The sequence below is a fragment of the Lontra canadensis genome, unplaced genomic scaffold (assembly GCF_010015895.1).
Source record: "Lontra canadensis isolate GAN:19392208 unplaced genomic scaffold, GSC_riverotter_1.0 scaffold1, whole genome shotgun sequence".
In the NCBI taxonomy this organism is placed as follows: domain Eukaryota; kingdom Metazoa; phylum Chordata; class Mammalia; order Carnivora; family Mustelidae; genus Lontra; species Lontra canadensis.
In genome coordinates, this window is record NW_022630995.1 from 15,014,200 (window position 1) to 15,038,099 (window position 23,900).

Sequence of the window (23,900 nt, forward strand, 5' to 3'; positions counted from 1 at the left end):
AACTGAAGAGTAGTAATACTTTAGCATGGTGCACACATGCACCACGTGAATTCTATAGGTACCTGGATTTTCTGTATAAGAATAATTAAATTTTAGTATAATTTCTCAGTTATACTGGAATCACATCTACACTCAAAGGTCAAAGGTAGACCCAAAGCTTAAGTTTCAGCATAACTAAATCTGAGACTTGCTAAGATAAATTTTTGAATGTATTGTCTTGTAGAAGTATATTACTTTTTAAAAATAGCAATACCTTATTAATTTGTACCTTGTTTATTTATATTAAAATTTTTCTCAATTTAATTTCATAACACAGCTTTCTACGCAAAGACTAGGAATTTTTAATTTAAAGAGAAACCAATCTCAACCCCCAAAATCTGAGACTTGTATTTTTTTACCAGCATATTTTTTTTGCATGAAATTTTCATTACTTCATTTTGTTGAATGCACATTCTTGAATTTCAGGGAGTGTTTGTCTTATAAAAAAAAGGTCTCTGGCCATCTTGTTTTATTTTTCATGGATAAGTTATTTTATGTTGTTTTATATAAATATACTTACTCAAAAGCTAAATGAAATCATTCTTGAAGGTCTTTTCCTATCTGGTTCAAGATAATGAGCTTTGCAAATTTGTCTGGACTAAGGAATGTGTGCCTATCTCATAGTACTTACAATTCCAGAATTAAGTCAGTAAAGATTTATCATATAAGGTAAAAATTAAATGAAGAAATGTAGCCAAAACCCAGCAGTATTTAAGAAATTATTTATAAGTACTGACAAGTTATTGAAAAAAGTCTGCTCTGGGATTGATCTGAAGACAGGGAATTATGTTTGTTTCTCCCTCCTTTCTTTGCCAAAATATGACTGATAAACGCACACACATAAATATAATGAAATTTAGACTATCCTCTCACCCTAAACTATTTTGTTACTTTTTAATTTCTTGAGTTTATAAAAATCAGATATTTGCTCCGAGGTAAAATATATTTGAATTATAAATAATTTGACTCAGTGGTGATACAGATAATTTTTATATGTTGCAAAAATATTAATATTACTTTGAATGTAATATTTGTTGGCAATTTATACCATTTGGACCCAAAGAAAAATGTCTTGAAGATACATTTTCACTGATAATTGGCATTTTTGTTCACACCAAGTCAAAAAAAACTGAAGATTATAACATATTGAATATTATGGGGCTAATTTATCTCAAATAAAAAAATGAACTTTTTGTTCTAAAATAAATGAAAGATAAATCAAATATAGAGACTTTATAATCTTTTTAGGCTAAAAGTGATTATACTCTTGGAGTCTTCCTATCTAGATACAGTTAAAAATAATGTAAACAGGTATCCATCCTAAAGGAAAAAGTTCCATTTAAAAAATAGAAAGAATTATAACATCTTAGGATGCTGTCAATCTTAGAATTTGTGTGATCTTTTTGTTTAGAGTTGCTAAATATTCCATAGAGCATTTTCTGCAGAGTTTAGATTCTCCTTTTTTTTTCTTTGCCATTAATTTTAAAATTTTTTTTTATTGGATTACAAAACAACTGACATTCCTCAGCAAACTATGAACCAATTACCCTAAGATGAATACAAGTTAAACTTCCTGATATGCACAGCATGCTGTAATTGTTTAATTTTTCCCTTTTATCAGTAATGACAGTGCACATTGATCTAATTTGATGTTTTTTCTCCTTATAGATACTACTTTATAGATGTGAATTCCTTAATGAACTTTTAAAAAAAGTTTTTATTTATTTATTTATTTGAGAAAGAGATAGAATGAGAAAGAGAGCATGAGGGGGGGAGGGTCAGAGGGAGAAGCAGACTCCCTTCTAAGTAGGGAGCCCAGTATGGGACTCGATCCTGGGACTCCAGGATCATGACCTGAGCCAAAGGCAGTTGCTTAACCAACTGAGCCATCCAGGTGCCCATGAACTAACTTTTCATTAATGATTGTCATCTTCATACTGCCAGTTACATGTCTGAGAAAATCTTTTATAATGTTCTTCCCTTTTTCTTTCCTTTGAAGGTGATCATTGATTACTTTAAGTTACTTTTTTTTTGTCTCCATTTCAAAGTTGGTGCCTAATTCTTGTTTACTGGATACTTCTTATCCTGATATAAAACTTAAATTAACAAGATTTAGTGGTACAGAAAATTTAAAGGAAAACATCTTTCAGGGTAGAGAAACTTTCTTCTTTGAACCTTGGTCAATATAGACATCCTGGTATTAAACAATTTTTTTTTGTGCTTTGTTTCTGATCCCCTGAATCTATTACATGCTCATGAATTTATTTTTTAAGAAAATCTAGAGTTTTGCTTTTTTATTTCAATCAGTTCCACAGGTATGCTCAGAGGTTAAAGACACACACATTATACACATACACTCTGACATGTTTGCACACATTCTTACAAATAAGTACAAAGAAATTGAGCTGTTCACCAGTTTTAAAAATAGAAACAAAACAACAACAGCAACAACAACAACAACAAAAACCCTATGAGGTGGAAGAAGATGTGGAAGAATTTCCTCATGCTGCTTAGCCTTTGATGTGATTTTAAGGCTATTCATTTGTGACTTTAATATTATAATGCTCCTGTAATGATACTGTTAGTGTCCGGGGTGGCTTAATGCCTGTAAAAAGAATTATTTTCTGGGCAAAAATCTTCCCTTGTTTGTCCTATCCATGTTCAAATCCTCTGGCTGGATATATAACTGCAAATCCTATTTCCCTCTTTGTTAATGAAACAATGGAAACTCAATTCACTTCAAATGTCCCATAGTTTCTGAGCCGAAAATTCGTCATGGAGAGTGTACTTGAAGTCTAATCTATCAAAATTTAGATACTGAGATCATGTTAGAAATTTAAAGGAAGAAAAGTAGATTTATGTAAAATGCTGCTTTAGGTTTTTTATTGCTTAAAAATAGTATTAAAATTTAGCCTTTTGTAAATTTTATTCAAATCTCTAAATGGCAACAAGTTATAACTGCCATATTCTTTAAATAATCTGCTTATTGAACATCCATAGCACATCAAACACCAAGATAAGTCCAAGGCATGTGAAACAAGAAAGTAATGCCCTTTTCTCGAGCTGTTTCCACTCAAATTTCGTAGTCAAATCAATGGGCAGAATTTCATAAACAGAATAGCACCAACTATGGGTAAAGAAAAGGGTTTAAACTGAGATCCCTCCTTCATGATAACTTCTTTTCTTTGGACCACAATGATAATCTGATGGATTAATTGAAGAAAAATTTAAGTTCTTATTACATGCCTGCCATAGTTCTTATGTTAGGAAAAGCAATAGTCTGATGGAAAAGCACACTGGGCTTAGAAACTTTCCTTCAAGCTTATTTGGAGCCAAATAGAATAATTATGCAGGAATTTTGAATGTAATTATTTAATTCAGACAAGTGCCAGAGTTCTGCCTACTTTTGATATCAAAGTATAATAGCTTCCTAAGTGAACGGTTTTTAAAGGGTATAAAGTATTTTAAAGCCTTCAGAGAAGTCTCTTTGCCTAATGGGAGTAACATCATAATAATGTTCCTAGTAAGTACAATATGATCTAGCATGAATTACATACTGCCTACTAGGTATTGTTCCAAGGGTTTTATATGTAATATTTTACAACACTATCTTAGTATTAGTTCCTATCTTCAGTGTATGCTGGATAAAATTATCTTCTTGGAGTTTTTTGATCCTTGTAAAAATAGTTCAGGCTTGAGGCTTTTGCTCTGGCTCTTCTTGGTTCCTAAAACTCCCCTGCTCCAGAGAAGCACACAGCTTTCTCCTGCTTTCAGATCCTTGAAAAATCCCATCCTCTCAATCGGGCTTAGTAAAATGGTGGCCCTTCCACTGCATATCAGATTTCTCTTACCTTGATTTGGCTCTTCATAACAATTGTAATTATATAATAAACATATATTTCTCCTATTAGTTTTTTGTCTGTAGATCCAAGACAGCAAGGATTCTTTCCTGTGCATTATTTCTTCTCTTCTGAGAAAATATCTAGGACACAAATTACTGTATACAGTTAGTGAGAGTCTGGGGCTTAAATCCTGCTCTGACTTTAGGGTCCTTACTCTTCACTATATAAATTCCCCATGACATGTAAGGATTAAACTGTATGATTTGGGGGAAAATCTGAACTCTTGTATATGAAGTCCTTGCCCCAAAATAATACTGCCCAAAATAGTGGTATTAATTAACATTACTTAAAACCTTTCCAAAGTGGTCAGTGATATAAATAAAATAAGTCCTAGAAATTAATGTCAGTGATAACTTACACTAAAGTAAATAAAAAATACATTAGATTTTAGTGTATTGTCCCTCAGTCTATCACTGGAAAATTGTACCAGATAAATTATTTGTTCTAGAAGCACATATATTAAATATCACCAACTTCATGACCATTCCTGATTTTGTAATAGCTAGTTAATTTCACCTCTGTGTTTCCTCAAAATGTTTTTTCCAGTTCAAGTAGTTTTAGTTCATCATTTTTTATATGTCTCTCCTGAAAGATATGTGCTCATCTTGAGTGCACAGATTATAGTGTAGGTTCTCAGTAAATGTCCAGTTATCTTATCACTGGAAGAATGAAGCTGGCATTCGGGACTCTTGAAAATACGCTGCAAAGTATCCTTCCGTCATTACTTCTTTGTGTTTTTGACCCGGACTCCTTTGGTTGAATGGGACAGAAGCCAAATTCAAAGTGGCTTATTCTAATAGAGAATTATAGATCACATAGATGAAAAGTTCCAGAGATTAAAAAAAAAAAAATCCTAAGTACAGACACTTATTGAGCTGAGGCTAAAACAGTGTCTGATGGGCAATTGGAGGCAAATGATTTGAAGAGTGCTGTGGCACAAATATAGTATTTAAAGCACTCATCAAAATAAGATTATTTGGATGGAGCCCAGGAACACTAACATTGAGAGAGTGAAGGAGAAAGATCCAGTCAGAGGAGATTGAGGAGTGGCCCACGAGGTAGCAGGAGACTGGATAATTATTGGATCACTGAAGGAGGAATGGTCACTCTATCGAACCCAGCTCTGACTTTAGAGCTCTTGCCTTTCACTCTGAGTTCATATGGTACAGGCTCTGTCTGACAGGAACCTAAATTCCAGCTCCACAGACTAAGTCAATCAATAGCACTGGGACCTTAAATAAGAAGAGGATGGAGAAGCTATGCTGCCTGACCCAGCACAGTAGGAGCTCACACTCGAATCTGAAGACAGGGTCAGTCTCATAACAGAGCACATGAAATAAGAATGTGGAAAGAGGACCTCTCTCTGTGCCTTTTTTCTTATGCTTCATTTCATGTCTCAGCATTTAAACCTTACCCACATGTCAAGACTCACATTAACCATTATTTTCTATCACAAAAATCTTCCTTAATTCCATTAGCCAAAGCCTTTTCTTCTTCTGCTGAAGTCTCGTAACAATATATCAATATTTCTCATGAAATTTAACATTTTCAACTGCAAATTATAGTATAGTGAATAAATATCTTCTCTCTTCTTCAGTATTTAGAAGATAAACACTTCTGTGGCTCTCCTACATAACCTAATTGAATGAATACCTCATAAATTATTGAATTAAAGATAAACTGTTCATCAATCTCCATTTGAAGTGCTTTGTCCCTATTAATGTTGATAGTTTGGAAAATGAAAACTATTAACATTACTGACATAATTCTAACAGAATATCTAACCCATTATATGTGCTTTCTTCCTGATTGCTGAAATATTTTGTGCCATCACAAAATAAATGCAGTGATTTCAAAGAAGTATTATATAGGAGTTAAGAAATCTTCATCAGATGGGGTGTCTGGTGGCTCACTTGGGTAAGCATCCAACTCTTGATTTCGGCTTGGGTCATGATCTCAGGTCATGATCTTATGATCATAAGATCAAGGCCAGCTCAGGGTCCATACTCTCAGGGAGTCTGCTTAAGATTCTTTCCCTCTCTGTCTGCCCCTCCTCTGACCCAGCTCCTGCTCTCTCTCTTTCTCTCTGTCTCTCAAATAAATAAATCTTAAAAAAAAAAATCACCAGTTTATATTACTTATTTGACATCTGGATATGCTAATGCCAGTATGATGATGCACCTGGTAATACTAAGTAGTAGTAGTTTTTTTATTAATAATAATGTAGGTCAACAGGTTTGTATTTTTCTCCTGATTCTCTTCCAGTTAGGTGTATCATGAATATATTGGTATTTTAGTATTTCTAACATAACTAGGATCATATAGTTTCAAAACTTGGTAGGTTTTGATAAGAAAAAGTATATATAAAAATATTTTGCCTAATATTATTTTGCTTTAAAATACTGATAAATAGCCAAATATTTATAACCACCCATATAATCACTGATTTTCGGAAAGCTCTCATTAAAAGCAAATCTCAGTGTTTTATGAATTAGCAGTAGATGTGACTATGAAACTGTACTAAATATAGGCATGTGTATTGATTTAATATCTGAGAGTTGTTATTCCTTCTATTTTCTCATGATTACTTGCTTTTTTCTTCAAAGGCTCTGAATCAAAGATAATTAGAGAGAAGATCATAATTTATTAATAACTGACAAATGGGGATCAGGGCAGACTAGTGCCAGAAAGACTAGGAGCATAGCAACAACTAATTGCCCACTGTGGGAAGTAAATCTTCCTAGGAAACTGAACCCAAGAGGGTTACTGGTTCAATTGCTCAATGTTATTGAATATCCCACCTGCGGCTTCTCCCAGATCAAACACGGAAACATCACTGCAACTCTCAGGAAGTTCTATTGAGGCAAATATTTGGAAGGAAAAACTCTATGGTACTGAGACAAGTTAATATTATTGATTTACAAAAAAAAAAAAAAATATATATATATATATATATATATATAATAGCAAAGAATCCAATAAAGATTAAAAAAAAAAAAGAATCCAAAGACTCTCAGATTTCATCAAGTATACAACACAGGGCAGGTCAAAAGGCTAATATAAGAGCAAAATATGGCTCTTTGTCTGAAGTTCCATTTGCCCGAAGCTCCATTTCTCTAAGATGTGAAAGAGGGCATGCTGGCATGCCAGCAGACACAGAGCTCTGACTGAAGGTTCTACCAGGTTTCTGGGAATCTCACCACATCTCTCTCAGCCTACATAGACTCTCACAGGAACCTGATACCCAGCTTTACAGAGAAAAATCAATAGTTCTGCCCTATGCCAAAGGGTAGAGCATCTATGCAACAAGAACTCAGTTAATTTCCTGAGCCATGTCTGGGAATGTATCTATTGCTGAGAAATGAAGCAAATGACAATAAAATGTTCCAAACGATTTTAAGCACCAGTTAAAAGCCACATTTCTTTGAAATCTGTGTTCTTTTTAAAAGTTTGTGTAAACCTGGAAAGAAATAAATGTTTTTAATGGATTAGCAACTCATTTTCAAACAGCTGAATTCTTTATTGTGCCATGTGGAGGAACTGAGATTAGATGTATTTGAAGTCTGTGATAGTTTCAGTGCTACAAAACATATGATACCCTAATTATCTTGTTTTTCAGAAATCTTTGGAATATATCTCATTCCTTGCTTCTCATTATTTCCCACTTCCCTGACTTTTTAATCTCACAGAGAAATGGCATTTTTTTGTGTTAGTTCTTTGGCATGCATTTGCTCTTAATAGTCTACAGACATTGCTCAACTCTCTTGTAGCCATCAACATGCATAACAATGTCAGTGAAGTTTAGTGATTATTGTGGGGTTCTGTTCTTTAAATCATGGTTTCATTTGTTATTTTTTTTTTAAATGGCCCATTTGCTTTTATTGCCATTTTTATGAGCTGGTGTTGGGCTGCACATCTCCATTAAGGTCATTATGGTCATTGTTTGTTGAATTCTCTTGAGTCAAGGTAGACTGAAGGCAAGAAAGGTGATTAAAATGTATTTCGGTTGTTTGCTTGTTTTTTGCCTTCTCTTCACACCACCACTTCCATCTTGAAAGACAAGATATCAAGGTGGCAAAGTGGGACCTCTTTGTGGTGATTAGTGTAGGAAGCATTCTCTGTTTTTTAGACTTTCTTAGGTTGTTCTTAGACCAACATCATAATTCCTCTTCAGTGTTATTCTAGACTGAACATTCCATAGGATTCAAACATTCTCATGTATCTCACAAACACCTCTTCTCCACCTCCAAGATTTCTTTGTGCCTCTGACATTGGGAATTCCTAACACTGCTCAGACATTTCTATCCCTATTTCATTGATTTTCTTGAAGAAAATTTAGTAGGCATTGGTTTAAACTGATTCTATCCATAGATGATATATACATTGTGTCATCATTAAAAAAAAAAAAATCTATGCTGCGTTTCACCTGAAGTCATGTAATTTTGCTTGTTTAGTACTTTAATTTAACTGTTTAATACTTTGATACTTTCACTGTTTAATATAAAGAGATAACTGGTACAAAATATGGAGAAATAGTACATATAAGAATGTAAAGGTAATCATAATAGCCAATTATGGAGCAAATATTTGAACAGACATCTTTATTTCTTTAAGATTTTTTATTATGTATTTGACAGACAGAGATCACAAGTAGGCAGAGAGGCAGGCAGAGAGAGAGATAGAGGAGAAGCAGTCTCCCCGCCAAGCAGAGAGCCCAAGCGGAGACCCCAGGATCAGGACCTGAGCCCAAGGCAGAGGCCTTAACCCACTGAGCCACCACATCTTTAAAAATATGTAGGAATATAAAATAAAGTGAAAATTTTCTACATTAATATTATTTTTTCCTAGATATTCAAGAACCTTACCACAAATCCTCACTGCTAAAGTTATTTGTGAGATCTTCATATGCCAGTAACACATGCTACTTTTTTAAAGATACCAAGCTCAGCATAAATATTTAAGCACTGTAGATATTAAATCTGTAAAATTATTCTGATTTTCTTAATTTTTTACAAGTATAATTACCAGGAGAATGTCAATCTATAGGTCCAATCTTCTTCAGGAAACTTTTAAGATGAAATGTAACTATCCAAATGACTAATTTCTATCTCATCATGCCAAAGATGATATAAAATCTAAAAAGTTATCAAATCAGCATGTATTCAGTATATACATGATAAGTAATGTTGAACATCATTTATGTATAAATTTTGATGAAACAAATATATGATAAATCAAAATTCTACGTTTGTATGACTTACATGTTTTCTAGTGTATAAGAGCTTCTTGATTTATTTTGATGTCAGATTCTGACTTCCTGACATAGTCCTATTCCAGGTGTTTCAAATGTATATATAGTGGTCTTCCATATTTACCTCTTCTCTAGTCATTTGTAATGTTATGGGCCAGGATAAAGCCAGCGTTTCCTGGAGCCTTGAAAGCTGTAGTCAATCCATTACTCTCTAGCTCCACTGGAAAAATGGCTAATTTTTTTGGCAGTTTTATAGTACAGTCATTATAGATTTTTATTTTTACTCCAAATGTTTGTGTTTTTTGTCATTTGAAAATTAAACTTATTGATTGCTAGGTATTAGTTAACAACATATTCCCTTTAATTTATTATTTATTTATTTTTTAGTTGAAGTATAGTTGATGTACGTACAATATTATACTAGTTTCAGGTGCATAGTAAAGTGTTTCAACAACTATATACATTGTGAAATGGTCGCCATGGTCAATCTGGTTACCATTTGTCACCATATAAAGTAACTACAATATTATTGACTATATTCCCTATGCTGTGCTTTTCATCCCCATGACATTTATTTTATAACTTGATGTTTGTACTCTTAATCCCCTTCATCTATTTCATTATCCCCAACTATCTTCCCCTCTGGTATTTTGAATTCCGAACAGATGTCTATTTTATATCCAGTATTTTTCTTCCCAAGAAAGAGGCTTCAAAATGTTCATTCCAGAAATTGAAATGGAAAGTCCTTCCATACATCTCATCTCTCTGGTTGGAACCTGTGTAGCTTGGCTCTTTGTTTCCATCATTTCTCAAAACCAGGGTGACTGGATCCTGTTGCTATGTCTCCAACCCTTTGAAAACCCGGTCTCTAACAGGACTCCCAAATAACCCAGTTTGGAAGTCTATCAGGGTATCATTTCAGTACGTCATTATGTCCTGAAGTGAAAATCACTATCAATTCTGCTTCCATCTCCCCACCCACTGTAATATAATTCCTTAGATCGCAAATATGCAAGTTGCTGGACTGCTTTAGCTATGTTCCAGCATGTCTTCAACTTTAGATTCATGTCCATGAATGTCCATGTTCCTTAGATGAACATCCTTAGATGTCATTATTTTGACATTACCAGATCTCTTGCCATCAGCCTTTTCTATACATTTCAATCTACATTTTGCATTGCATGTTACATAGTTGACATCGTTAAGATGATTGTCTTAATTTCTTACTAGCTGATATTTTATTTACATTTCCATTTCTTAATTTTATGATTAAAAATTATATGGAATATGGAAGACAAAATACAGAAAGAAAATTAATCATTTTTATCCACCAGAAGCAATCAATACTTATATTTGGCCATACATATTAAGATCTTCTTACATGTAAGGTTGAGTTCATAATTTATAATTTGATTTGCTGGTTTTCTTTGAGTTAACATAATAATATAAAGTTTTCTTGTGTAATTAAAAATATTTTAAAAAGTAAATATTTAATAGCTCTTTGATATTCTAATGCCTAACCTTTCCCACATGCTTTCTCTTTGGTTTTCTTTCTTCCCTTATTATTGTTTTGAGGGAGAGGAGTTGTACAAGTTGATTAGAGGAGTTGTACAAGTTGATTATACAAATGCATTCTAAGGACATTAGAATGTATTTGTATAATCAAAGAGGATGTAGAATGTATTTGTATAATCAAAGAGGATCAGTGAATATGAATATTTTTAAGATTGTTTATATATATTGGCAAATGGTCCTCCTAAATCAGTGTACCAATTACCATTCCTTCCAACAGTGTGGGATGTTTCCTGGTGATACACAAATTAGTCAGTCTGCTAATTTGGTAGGAGAAAATAGTTCTATATTTTTAATTGCATTTCTTTTTTATTTTGGAACCTTATATGTTTATTAATATATATGCAATAATTGTAGTCATTAGGTTTTTTATTACCTGTTTCATAAATTACATACACCACATGCTCTTTACCTATTTAAACTAGTGGATCTTAATTCTTCAAATAGTAAAGATATATCATCAGAAGTGTCAAGACTTATTTACTTTCTAGTAATGTTTGTTTTGCATGGATACAATCATTAATTTTATCTTTTGGGGAATCTAAATTGATATTTTCTACAGATTTATGTAAGTACCGGCACTGTTTATCACCCTTTCCCAAAACTATTTTAGGTCTCCACCTGCAGCATGTACTAAGTAAGTGTGTATATAGATGTTCTTTTATCTACACTGCCTCTGGTCTATCAAAGCTATTCTTCTAACCAGTCTAATTTAGACCAGGATCATATTAGTTTAAATACAGTTTTTAAATATTTTTCAATGCTTGGCCAGGCAAATTTCTGCTAGGAAATCACATATGGTCATAATTACAAATATTTTATGCAAGTACTTTTATGGGTACACACAGTTATATACAATTATATGTATAAAAAACAATTGTAGCCATAATTATGTTATATGTGTATATAACATATTAAAATAGTTAATATTTATCACCATTATATACAATTTTTTTAAAACTTATGACAATTACTCTAGCATATGATCTTAATATTTCTGACAAATATTAATAGAAAACAAAATACATTTATATGGAGTTTGAATGGTTTGGTGTGAAAATGAACATTTAGTTTCCTTTTAAATCAACTTCATAATTAATCCAATTCTCATATGTTTATCACAAAATAAACACATTTCTTGTGTCTTTATAATTTCAGTATAGTTCCACAATTATTTTAATTATTTGAGTGTGAAATAATTAAATGGAAACATTAATCCTTCTTACATCTCTACTTTATATGTTCAATGCTGATAAATGTGATTCGGCTCTGAAAAAATATTCAACAGCCATAATGGAGGGAGCTAAATAAATCAGAACTTATATATTGGCTTATTCTTTGATTAATCTCCTCTCCTCTTTTTTGCCTACTTGGAAAAATTAACATCACTTTTTCACAACTGTATCTGTATTTTTTCCTCTCTACTGCTCTCAATGTAAATTAAAATCTAAAATAGCTAAGCACAGACAGGTAGGTCATGGGAGTCACACACTCCTCTCAAAGAAGCTTTAAAGATAGACCTGTTTCAGCAGTGAAATGACTGAGAGGGATAAGCTCAGTAGCAACTTAAGACTTCTACAAATGGAGATCATCAATGTTTGCTCAGTGACGGCATCATCCTGTAGAAGAAAGCAACACAGGATTCAGTATTTTGTATGTCAACACTATCATTGTGCCAGAACAGAACCCAGATGCCAGTTAATTGCAAAGGTGAATCTATGTAATTTTCCTTTATTGCGCAACTAAAGATTATCTCTTCTGTGGAAATAAACAAACAAACAAAATACCTAAGTGAGAACAAGCAAAGGCTATTTATTAAGAAATTGGTGTAGCAAGGGAATCAGCCACCATCACCTGCGTCTGGCAGAAACCCAAAGGCAGGCAGTGGAGTGTAAAACCTTTACAATGAAAAGAAGGGAAGGCTTTAGTTTTGCCCTGATTAGAAGTTACTGGAATGGCTAACTGGAAGTGGAGCATCCTGTGGGATTGGTTAGGGGAGAATGTTTGATTTCTTCTAGTTGGTCCTAAGTTGGAAAAGTGGACAAAAATTAGGAAAGCTGGTATTTACTGATAAAGTCCTGACAAATTGACCACTTGGGTCAATTGCTATAGAGCTTATGCTTTGGCTTTCTATCTAGACCAGTGGCTGTAGCTTTGGTGTCAGAGTTCTAGTTTTTTTATTGGGTCTACCCATTTTCCATTTGTGTAGTCCGTTTCTCATTTATACACTCACTGAAGAGTAGTACAGGTCTTTCTATATGTTAGCGTTCCTGCATTAAAAAAAAATATAAAAGAGGAAAAACTGTAAGGAGTGTAGCCATGAATATACTGGGAATTCCTTTTATTAAGTGATCATTTTTATTAAGTGAAATACCTATTTCAGGGGTGCCTGGGTGGCTCAGTTGATTAAGCATCTGACCCTTGGTTTTAGCTCAGGTCATGATCTCATGGGTCATGAGATCAAGGCCTGCGTTGGGTTCCACACTCAGTGCAGAGTCTGCTTGAGTTTCTCTATCTCTCTCCTTCTGTCCACCCTCTGCTCACTCTCTCTCTCTCAAAATAAGTAAATAAATAACACTATTTCAAATCAGTATCACTTTGAATTTATTGGTTTATGCAAAAAACCATGTAATTTAGAAGTTAAAGGATAGAAATTGTTTAAGAAGAATTTTGTTTTATCAGATAACTTAAGAACCAATACGTCTTTACAATGCTAAAAAAGTGGGGGGAAGTAAAGACGGGAAAGTGAGATTGAGATAAAGTTTAAAAAATATTACATTTTTAGTCATTCTTAATAGCAAACTTTTCCTTTTACCTATATTTTTACCAGTTTTTGAGGTCAGATATCAGTTTGTAGTCTGTCCTACTTATATAACACCTACGATGTCCTATTTCCTATTTGCTATTTGAGGAGGAAGTTGAGTTTTCAGAAGATTATAACTGAACTGAAGGAGAGTTCATCCACCAGATGCACAGCAAGCCAATAAAAACTGACTGACACCAAGCTTTTGAAGTGAAGAAAGATAGGTGATTTATTTGGATGGTACCACCCAGGAGAATAGGGAGATAGTGCTCAAAATCTGGAGCTCCCTGATGGCTTGCAAGTGAGGATTTTAGGGGCAAAATTTGGGGCACTGGATCTTCTGAAAAGGTGGACGCCATTTACAGGAGGCCCAGGACGTCATGCTAGCATATGTTCTAGTGTTACTTCCTCTGGTCCCTGGGGATCTTTTCCATTTCAAAAGACTTGAAATCTAAAAGAAATATATTTATCTTTATGTTAGAAATTTCGTTAGATATATATATCTTCGGGGTAGTGATGATTACTTGTCCTACAGCTTCCTATGAATAATAAGCAAGCTATCCCTTGAGCCTCTGCCTACATGTTCTTTGGTCAGTTGAGCCATGCCTGGGGGTGATATGACTTCTAATATACCTTTTTTCCATCTGAGCTCGCAAGATGGACATCGGCTTCCAAGTATAGATATTTGATAAGAGTATGTAGACTAAATAGAGTAAAAAGGTATTAGTGTTCTTTTGACCATATCTAAATTATAGCTTATATATATTTATATATATATTATGTTAATATATATTTTCATGTATATATAAATACATATGACATATATAAATATAGACATATAAATGTATAATAACATAGTAGTGACATTGAGTTCTTCAAATTTGAATAATATAAAAACATTTAAGCAATGTATGAAAAGGTGAAACAATGTGATTTTCCTGTCCCAAATATGGTACTGGAGCTGTTTTTTGCAAAAGTATTTGATGTACCCCATAACCTCTCTTGGCTGTGAGTCACTAAAGCAGATTTTTCTGAACTTGGTGGCCCATGGGGTTTGCTTTTTTTTTTTTTTTTTAAGATTATATTTATTTATTTGTCATAGAGAGAGGGAGAGAGTGAGCGAGCACAAGCAGGGTGAGCAGCAGGCTGAGGGAGAGGAAGAAGCAGGATCCTGGTGAGCAGGGAGTGCAATAAGTGGGACTTGATCCCAGGACCCTGGGACCATGACCTGAGCCAAAGGCAAGTGGTTCTCCAACTAAGCCACCCAGGTATCCCTAGGGTTTGCTTTCTTAATGGGATTTGAGTCTTTGACATTCTTTCTACTATCATAGAATGAACAATTCTAATATTGAGGCAGGTCATTCCAATGTAACACAATTAGTATTGCATTTTTAACAATTGGTACAGGGGCGCCTGGGTGGCCCAGTGGGTTAAAGCCTCTGCCTTCAGCTTGGGTCATGACCCCAGGGTCCTAGGATCAAACCCCATATCAGGCTCTCTGCTCAGCAGGGAGCCTGCTTCCTCCTCTCACTCTCTCTCAGCCTCTCTGCCTACTTGTGATCTCTATCTGTCAAATAAAAATATAAATAAAATCTTTTAAAAAAAAACAATTGGTATAAGAATGGAATATGGAATAGAGGGTATGGTTATCTTTACTTTAGTGAGTACAGAAATATTGTTGCAGAAATGGTAAATTTAAACCAGACCAGGAGAACGAAGAGAAATTTACAGTTCATTGATAGTGTGTGATAAGGAAGGCATATAGGATGAATGAACATGGCATGTCTGGTGTCCTGTAACTCTCTAGACGTCTATAAGGCCTCCTACAGCCTCTACCTGTGACCCTCACTGGCCTCATCTCCAGTCCTTTCTGCTATTTTTGGCATGAGCTTTCTTACATACAAACATTACATATGTATATATAAAAATAATATATGATATAAAATCATGTAATTAAATATACATGCAGTTCCAGTTTACTCCAGCTCAGTAACAGTTCAAGGAAAATCTGTTATGTTAAAATATCCACTTCTTAAAAGCTCTTTTGACAAATTCGTAGCAAAACTGAGCTTCACTTTCATCTAACTTTATGTAAGTCTGTGGTCCAGTAACTACAGGGGCAAAATAGAGATCCTGAATGCAGATAATTTTATAGTTCTGTTATTTTGGTTGAGATAACATGACTTCTAGTTAATCCAAGTAGCTAGTATTGAAATACAGGAATTCAAGAGTCTGTTATTAAACATTCAGTTTGCCATTAAAAGAAATTTGTATAAGGATCAATGTTAGAAAGAAAGAAAGGAAGAAAGAAAGAAAGAAAAAAGAAAGAAAGGAAGGAAGGAAGAAAGAAAACAAGCAAAATATGAAAAATTTGTCATTTAAAAAAATAGAGAACAGGATGAAATTTACAGTTACTCAACAAACCAGTCTTAATTGTAGGTAGTATAAATTAGCATTGTAAACAAATTATAGAATTATTTGAAGTACTTACCAGAGAACAAATTGTTTTTAAGCACCTCCAGGCACTACTGATGTTTTTATTAACATGCAGACCACTGATATGCTAATTACAAAGCTTTTCCTTTGTATTCATTAAGCAAATTCCTCTAAGACTATTGTAAGACAGGTCATTCAATACAAGCATTCATTGAGTACCTATTGGATCCATGGATGTCAATCTGGAGGAAATTCTGAATCCACTAAAAGTTTTTGAAAAATAATGATACCTGGATCCCACAAACAAACTATTTTGATTTAATGGTTCTAGGGTGAGCCCTGGGAATTGTTTTTGGTTTTTGTTTCTTTGTCTGCTTAAATAATAACTGTCACTCTAATCTGTAGCTAGTTTTAGAATCATTGCCTAATGTGAATAGAAAGTTGTTTTTATATAACTTCTTATTCTGAGAACACAACACATAGATTCTTAATAAATGTTTGCTTATAAGGAGAATGATCGTGTCTCCTACTGTAGCCAAAAGTTTATAAAAGGTCATTAATATTTGGTGAAATTTATTTTGAGTGATTTAATATATACTAGGTTAAATATATACCAGATTAAATATATACTAGAGTAAGCAGACTGAATCTAGTAAGTTCAATAACATTTTCTAGCTGCATCAATGCCTTTAACTGTGCCATTCATGGAAGAAGAATGGGTTTTATAATGATCTTTGGCCCCTTAGAATGATTAAAAGATAAACAGTGAATCTTCATTAAAGTATAGATTGGGAAATATCAATTGAAATATTGTCTAAAGATAACTCATCTCAAGCTATCTTTCTACTTCCATGTGGTGTGTGATATTCCTACATTCTAATGGTTCTTTCCAGAGTAAGAAATAAGAATTCCTTATTCCAAAGTTAAAGTCAGTTGGGTTTTTGTTTGTTTGCTTGTGTGACTTCATCCTTAAGGCAAAGGGATGGCTGCACATAGCACACTTAGATTTGTAGAGTTTGGGATTTTGTTTTTATTTTAGAAATCCTTGAAATATGTATAATTTATTTACCTCAGGCACTTATATGATTTGATCTCTATTTTATACATGCATTAGTATGTGTAAACATGCATAGCATGCACATACATGCAATAGTAGAGTTAGGGTCAATAACTAATTTTATGGCATCTATCCTTTAATACTTTCAAACAAAATTTGGTGTATTTTGCTACAGTAAGGTTTAGATCCATATATATAGGCATTTTATGTGTTGTATTTAATTTACTGTGAATTAATTTATCAGATTTTTTTAACCTGATAACAAGCTATTGAGGAGGAAGAAATAAAGGTCTTTTTCAGAGTTTTCCATGGCAACATCTTAAGTTTTTGACAAAGGGGAGGGGGAATGTGGCTGGGTGAATAGGAGAGAGGGAAAGGAACTGGAAGAAGTGGAAAGACTTGTGCTTCTAAGGCAGTGTGAGGCAGTTAACTGGTACCCACATCTTACCTCCACAGCTTGCTTTCAGTGCCATCTTGGGAAAACTGCTTCTTCTTTGAGTCCCAGAATTCTTAGCTCTAAGGTAAATATACTAATAGGACATTTTAGGCTTGAGACAGGAAACACAAGGAGAAAGCAAATGTGTCAGGAAAACATACTCCTTTTGTGTTTCTCCTTTACTCTCACACTGCTACCACACTCACAATGCTATGATATCAGATAGGTGGGTTTTGTTTTGTTTTGTTTTGTTTTGTTTTGTTTTGTTTGTTTTTATATACCCAGCAATTCTCTATGACACCATCTGGGTGGCCTATAGTTCAATTCAATTCTGACAATAACTGGAGTTGGCCCTACAGGTTAAGGACTCCATCAATAGGACTACCCTCTACTTCAGACAGCAATCACAAGTAGTCAGTCCCCAAGTTGCACACAACTTCTGTCCTGTAATCAGGGGTTCTCGTGACTTGCCTCCTTGAGTTTGATCATTTGCTACAACAGGTCACGAAATTTTGGGAAACACTTACATTTACCAGTTTTTGTTTTTGTTTTTGTTTTTTTAAGATTTTATTTATTTATTTGACAGACAGAGATCACAAGTAGGCAGAGAAGCAGGCAGAGAGAACAAGGAGGAAGCAGGCTCACCACTGAGCAAGGATCCCAATGTGGGGCTTAATCCCAGGACCCTGGGATCATGACCTGAGCCGAAGGCATAGGCTTTAACCCACTGAGCCACCCAAGAGCCCTTACATTTACCAGTTTATCATATAATACAGGGTATAGTAAAGGGTACAGATGAATAGCCAGTTGAGGAGATACATAGGGCAAGGTCTAAATGTGTCCCAGTTGCAAGCTAACCCATGGAGTTGAATTGTATCCCCCTCCTGGAACATGGATGTGTCCACCATACTGGAAGCTGTCTGGACTCTGGGACTCTTGGGATTTTTATAGAGAACTCATGGTGTAGGCATGATTGATCATTAACTCTATTTCTATCCCCCTCCTCTCTCAAGAGAATGAGGGGTGTGACTGAAAATCCCATACTTCTACTTATAACCTATGTGTTTCTGGTGATGATCAGGATACACTTCATTAGTACAAAAGACATTCCCACACCCAGGAAATTCCAAGAGATTTAGAAGCTTTGGGTCAAGAACCAGGGTGAAAGATCAAGTATTAGAACAGAGATGCTCCTAGTGCTGTTATCACATAAGAAATTACAAGAGTCTTAGGAGCTCGGCGCCAGGAACTGGGGTCAAAGAATAAGTGTTGGAGCAAAGATTCTTCCAGCACCCGTACATAGAAGCATTTTAGGAGTTCTATGTCAGGAACTGGGAAGTAGATACCATATTTTTATTTCTCATTATTTCACAGCAAGATATGAAAGTGACAGGTTTGGAACTTGATGAGGTAAGACTGAGATCCACTGATGTCTCAAAATCCATCCACCAGAGACTTGTGCTTAGATATGACCATTGTTGGTAAAGCATCTTAGCTAATAGGGAGGCACATATAATTGTTGGTGAGGGATAAGAAGCTCTCTATATTAAGAATGAAACAGAGAAGTAGAAAAGAAGCTTGAAAAATTACTGCATATAATGATATCCTATTCCAATTTGTCTAGACTATGACTTGGAAATAGGGAATGAATTGCACATATAAATACCAACATGTATGGTAGATGTAGTATTCCTCTCAGAGTTACTCAAAGACACAATTAAAAAGTTAAATAAAAAGTTATTTGTAACCATTTTATATTACCTTCTCTTTAGGGCGGAATAATTTTATGTCTTTGTGCCAGAAGCATGGGGACCAAAGAGTAGAGTTTGGAAGCCATGTCCATCATAATTATGCTTTTTATCCTTTACTTAGTATTTGCAAAAGATTTCTGGAGAGTTTTAACCTGGCTTCATCAGGAAATCAGCACTAAATCTTAGAAGAGGGCAGGGAATTAAGACAGATGTAAGAGATACTGCATTATAAATCTATGAAATGATGAACACCATCAGTGTTAATTATCAGTGAACAATTTTCTCAGTTTCTTTTGTTATACATATTTGTTAAACATTTAAATTATTTTCATCATTTAAAAACTGATAGAAGGGGAAAAATGAAGAGGGGGAAATCAGAGGGGGAGATGAACCATGAGAGAATATGGAGTCTAAGAAACAAACTGAGGGTTTTTTTGCGGGGGGATGGATGACCCTGGTTATGGGTATTAAGGAGGGCATGGATTGGATGGAGCACTGGGTGGTATATACAAACAGTGAATGATGGAACACTACATCAAAAACTAATGATGTACTGTATGGTGACTAACATAACACAATAAAAAAATTTAAAAAATAAATAAAAATGATAGTGTGTAAATGACAGTGTATTGTGATAAGCCTCATAATTGAACATTTTTTAATGATTTCACTTTCTTAAAATTATAAAGGGAAATAACCACAAAACATCAGAAGCAGAGAGAATTAAAATTGCCCTATAATGCTAATTAATGGGACATTTCAACAATAGTCCTTAAAAAACCACTTTTGTCATCATTTTATTTCTCTGCACACTAATTAATATGTATGTAGGGTACTGATTTTCATCACATCATCGACTCCACAAATGTATTTTGTTTTCTTCAAAATATTCATTATTTAGTTTCTTTAATATGACCAACTTCATGCATATTTTCTGCACCTCACTCTTTGCCCTAAGACCAGATTATTATAATCATGTCATTTTTAAAACTTCTAAAATGCTCACTGTGAGTCTGGGACAGTGCAAAGAGCTTCGCATGTATTATGAAACTCATTCTTCGAAACCGCACTGTGTGGGATAGTTTCTGTTATTACCTTATTCACATCCATGACTGGTTTACCCAAGCGACCCATATGTAACGGACGCATCCAGGACTCCTCCTAGTTTGACTACAAACCCCATGATCTTAATTCTTTTGCTTTGTAATGGTGTCAAAAGATAAGGACTTTTTTATTGCTCGTTGATAGGTTTCAGAGGATTGTGTCCTAAAGGCTTAGTGCCATTTTTCAGTGGCCTAAGTGCCTCTCTGTTTTCTCTAGTACTGAGTGCCATTAGTTGTTGTTATTGTTGTTTTACTTAAAGGGATAAAGCCTTTTGTTTTCTTCCCCTTTTTAATTTTTTTTTAACCAATAAACTGAAAATATCTGTTACCTAATTAAATTACTTGTTTTGTGAAATTACCCTTCCTGTGTTTCTCTTCTTTGTCTATTAGGATCTTAGAGCTTTTCTTATCTGCTTCTATGATCTCTTGTTTAGCAATTTAAATCATTTATCCATAGCCTGTAGTCTTGATTCTCTGATCTAGTATCGTGGAGAATTTCTTCCCTAGAGTTAAAATCACCTTGCTTTGGTAGGAGGGAGGTTATCTTACTCACATTGACACACTTCATGCATATATTGATCAACTCTGTGTTAATTCCTGGCTAAAGTAATTGTATTTGAATCTTCTTTGGGTCTGGAAAGCTTCTGTTATATTTTAATCTTCTGAAGGACAAATCAAAATATCTTGTTGAAACAAAGACTCACAGCTTTTTTTGTTGTTTTGTTTCTTGTTTTTAGTATAAGCCTGGAAGAGCTAAACTATTTTATACTTGGCTAATAATGATCTTGCTGTAGCTGCACGCAGTTACTTACAGACTTCCAGGTGCTACAGACTGATGAGAATGCAGATGTGGCCTGTGTGGAGCCATAGCTCACAGAAATTAGATTGGCTGCTATTTCTAGCACATCTTGGTTTCTATTTCTAAATTATCTCTGAGGCTTGTAAGCATTTTCAACCTGTACTTCAAGTATTTATTGATTAAGGGAAGAGCCTGTATACCATCTGGTGCTGAGGTGTTACTGTGACAGCATCCTCAGAGTTTATTTTAAAAGATTTATTTGGTGTTATTCTTACACATTTGATAGTCCTAGTAAAGGAAGTCGAGTTTTAATTTTCTTAATGAGGCATAGAATACTGTGATCACTACTAAATCCTTAGGAAAAAAAATTCATGGGATTGATTTTTCAAAAAAATCACATGGACCCTTCGGTATTTATAGGAGTTGGTCATAATGTATATTTATATTATAAGTGGAAATATTTAGTATGATCATATTATATGGATTGTGAAAAAAAACAATTACTCTGAGATAATAATCTAGTCCATCACTTTGATTATGATATTACTAAGACTAAGTTACCACTTTTCTCCCAAAATGTATGATATGCCAGATCCTGATCTAAGCGAATATATATATTCTCTCACCTCATTTCCACAAAACTGTCAAGATAGGATCTGCTATTATTCCTATTTTATAGCTGTCAACTGAAACACAAAGAGATTAACTCATTTACCCAGGGTAATTTATTTGTGCCATCTTAAAATAAGTCAGATGTTATCGGTGCAAATTCTAAATCAATGACAAAAAAAATGCAAGGGTTTGATTTTACATGATTTTGTATTTTTGATTAAAGTTTGTTAAAACTTTAAATTAAAGCTCTAGTGTTAAGTAAGGTGATATAAATTCCTCAAGACTAAAATTTGTGGATTGGGTGTTACAGTGAATAGCATGTATATTTGTGTGTATGTGCGTATGTGTGTGTGTGTATTAAATTGTAAGAGATAAACCTTATTATAATTTTTAAATTAGGAAAATTATTATTTTTAGGATCATTCAAATTAGGAAAATTATTATTTTTAGGATCATTAGTGTGTTTTGTCTCAGGACACTGGCTGAATATTAAATCCTGTTAGGTAATGCCAAACCACAGTGAAGTTACCACCTTCCTAAACACAGCTCTACATGAGTTTATAAACTGTATAGTTTACAACTAAAAGTATGTTTGTACTTTATTGGGAGATTACATCATCTTTTTTTTAATCATCGAAAAGTAATCAGATATATTTGTCAACAATTACTATTTATTAATTATTTATTGAATTGGAACTCTGCTTTTTGAAATTAACACAGATATGCAAACTTTCCACATCAATAACTTTCAGTAAATTGAGCTAATTGTGTCATAGGTAATACCAATTACAGTAAAACACTGACTACTTACAGATGCCATTCATTTTGTTTAAACTGTGAAGTAAAAGAAAAGATCAAAGAATCATTCTCATCTTAGGAAACTAATAGCCTAAGAAAAGAGGAAGGCAAACATTCTCTAAGGGCAGGTATTAAATGTTTGAGGGCCCTATATTCTCTGTCATAACTACTCAACTGTGTCATAACAGCATGGGACAAGCCACACACAAGTAACGAGTATGGCTGTGTCCCAACAACACCTTATGGACAAAAATAAGTGGTACGCTAGATTTGGTCCATGTGCTGTAGTTTGGCAACCCCTTATCTTAGGGCTGATACAAACAGAAATAGGAAAGTTGATTTATATAAGACATCAGTATGTGTTTAAGACATTAATGAAATTAATTTAATTATAAAGAAATATATTAAGAACTGCCAAAGTATTTCGCGGATGTTTTAACTACTCTTTAAGTATTTTAATATTTTGATATACCTTAACTTTGAATTTCATTATCTCTATAGTGAAATAATTTTAAGGCGTATTTTTTAAAGAATTAACTTTAAATTTAAAAAGAATTTAAAGAATTTAAATTTAAAGAATTTACACTCAGGGAGTGTGGCAGGCAGAGGGAGAAGCAAGCTTCCTACTGAGCAAGGAGCCCAATATGGGACTCAAGTCCAGGATCCAGGGATCATGACCCGAGCCAAAGGCAGACACTCAACCGACTGAGCCACACAGGCACCCCTTAAAAATATATTATAATAAATAGTCAAATAAGAGATAACTGTCACAGTAGCCATTTTTATTTACTAGGATTTCACTTTAGTGACAGCCAAATTCCCAATTAGTAGTCTTAAAAATTAAAACAACATCAGTTTACCAAAAAAATTATATAGATAGATAGATAGATGATAGATAGATAGATAGATAGATAGAAAGAACAATCCTTACTTTTCCTTTCCAAAAGACCCTTTGGAATTTGATTTGGAAAAACTTATCTACCTTTTTTAACATTTCCAAATTTGTTAGATGTTTATATTTCACTTTCCTCTCCTTATTTGTTATAAAATAGAGTAGATACATTTCAAATAATTACAATTCAAAATAGACAGATTTTAGACAAAACCCTAGGCCTGCTGGTTTATGTGTTATTGCTGAGTTCATTTCTCTGTTCTCTTGAAACCATTAGAAACGATATTCATAAAATATACTAGCAAGTGAATACATTGAAGCACTAAATAAACTTATGTTATAGTCTGCGATCAGTTTTGTGGTTTCTAATGATAAAGTGCATTTTAGTAAGTAATTTACTTGGTATTTTCTGGATTTTTTATGACTATGTGGAAAATTTGAAAGAATCT

At 33.8% G+C, this 23,900-nt stretch overlaps 1 protein-coding gene across 5 annotated transcripts in view; it reads left to right on the forward strand.

Moving 5' to 3' along the window:
• EPHA5 (EPH receptor A5) overlaps positions 1-23,900 on the forward strand; it is a 342,893-nt gene that overhangs the window by 264,106 nt on the left and 54,887 nt on the right. The window lies entirely within an intron of this gene.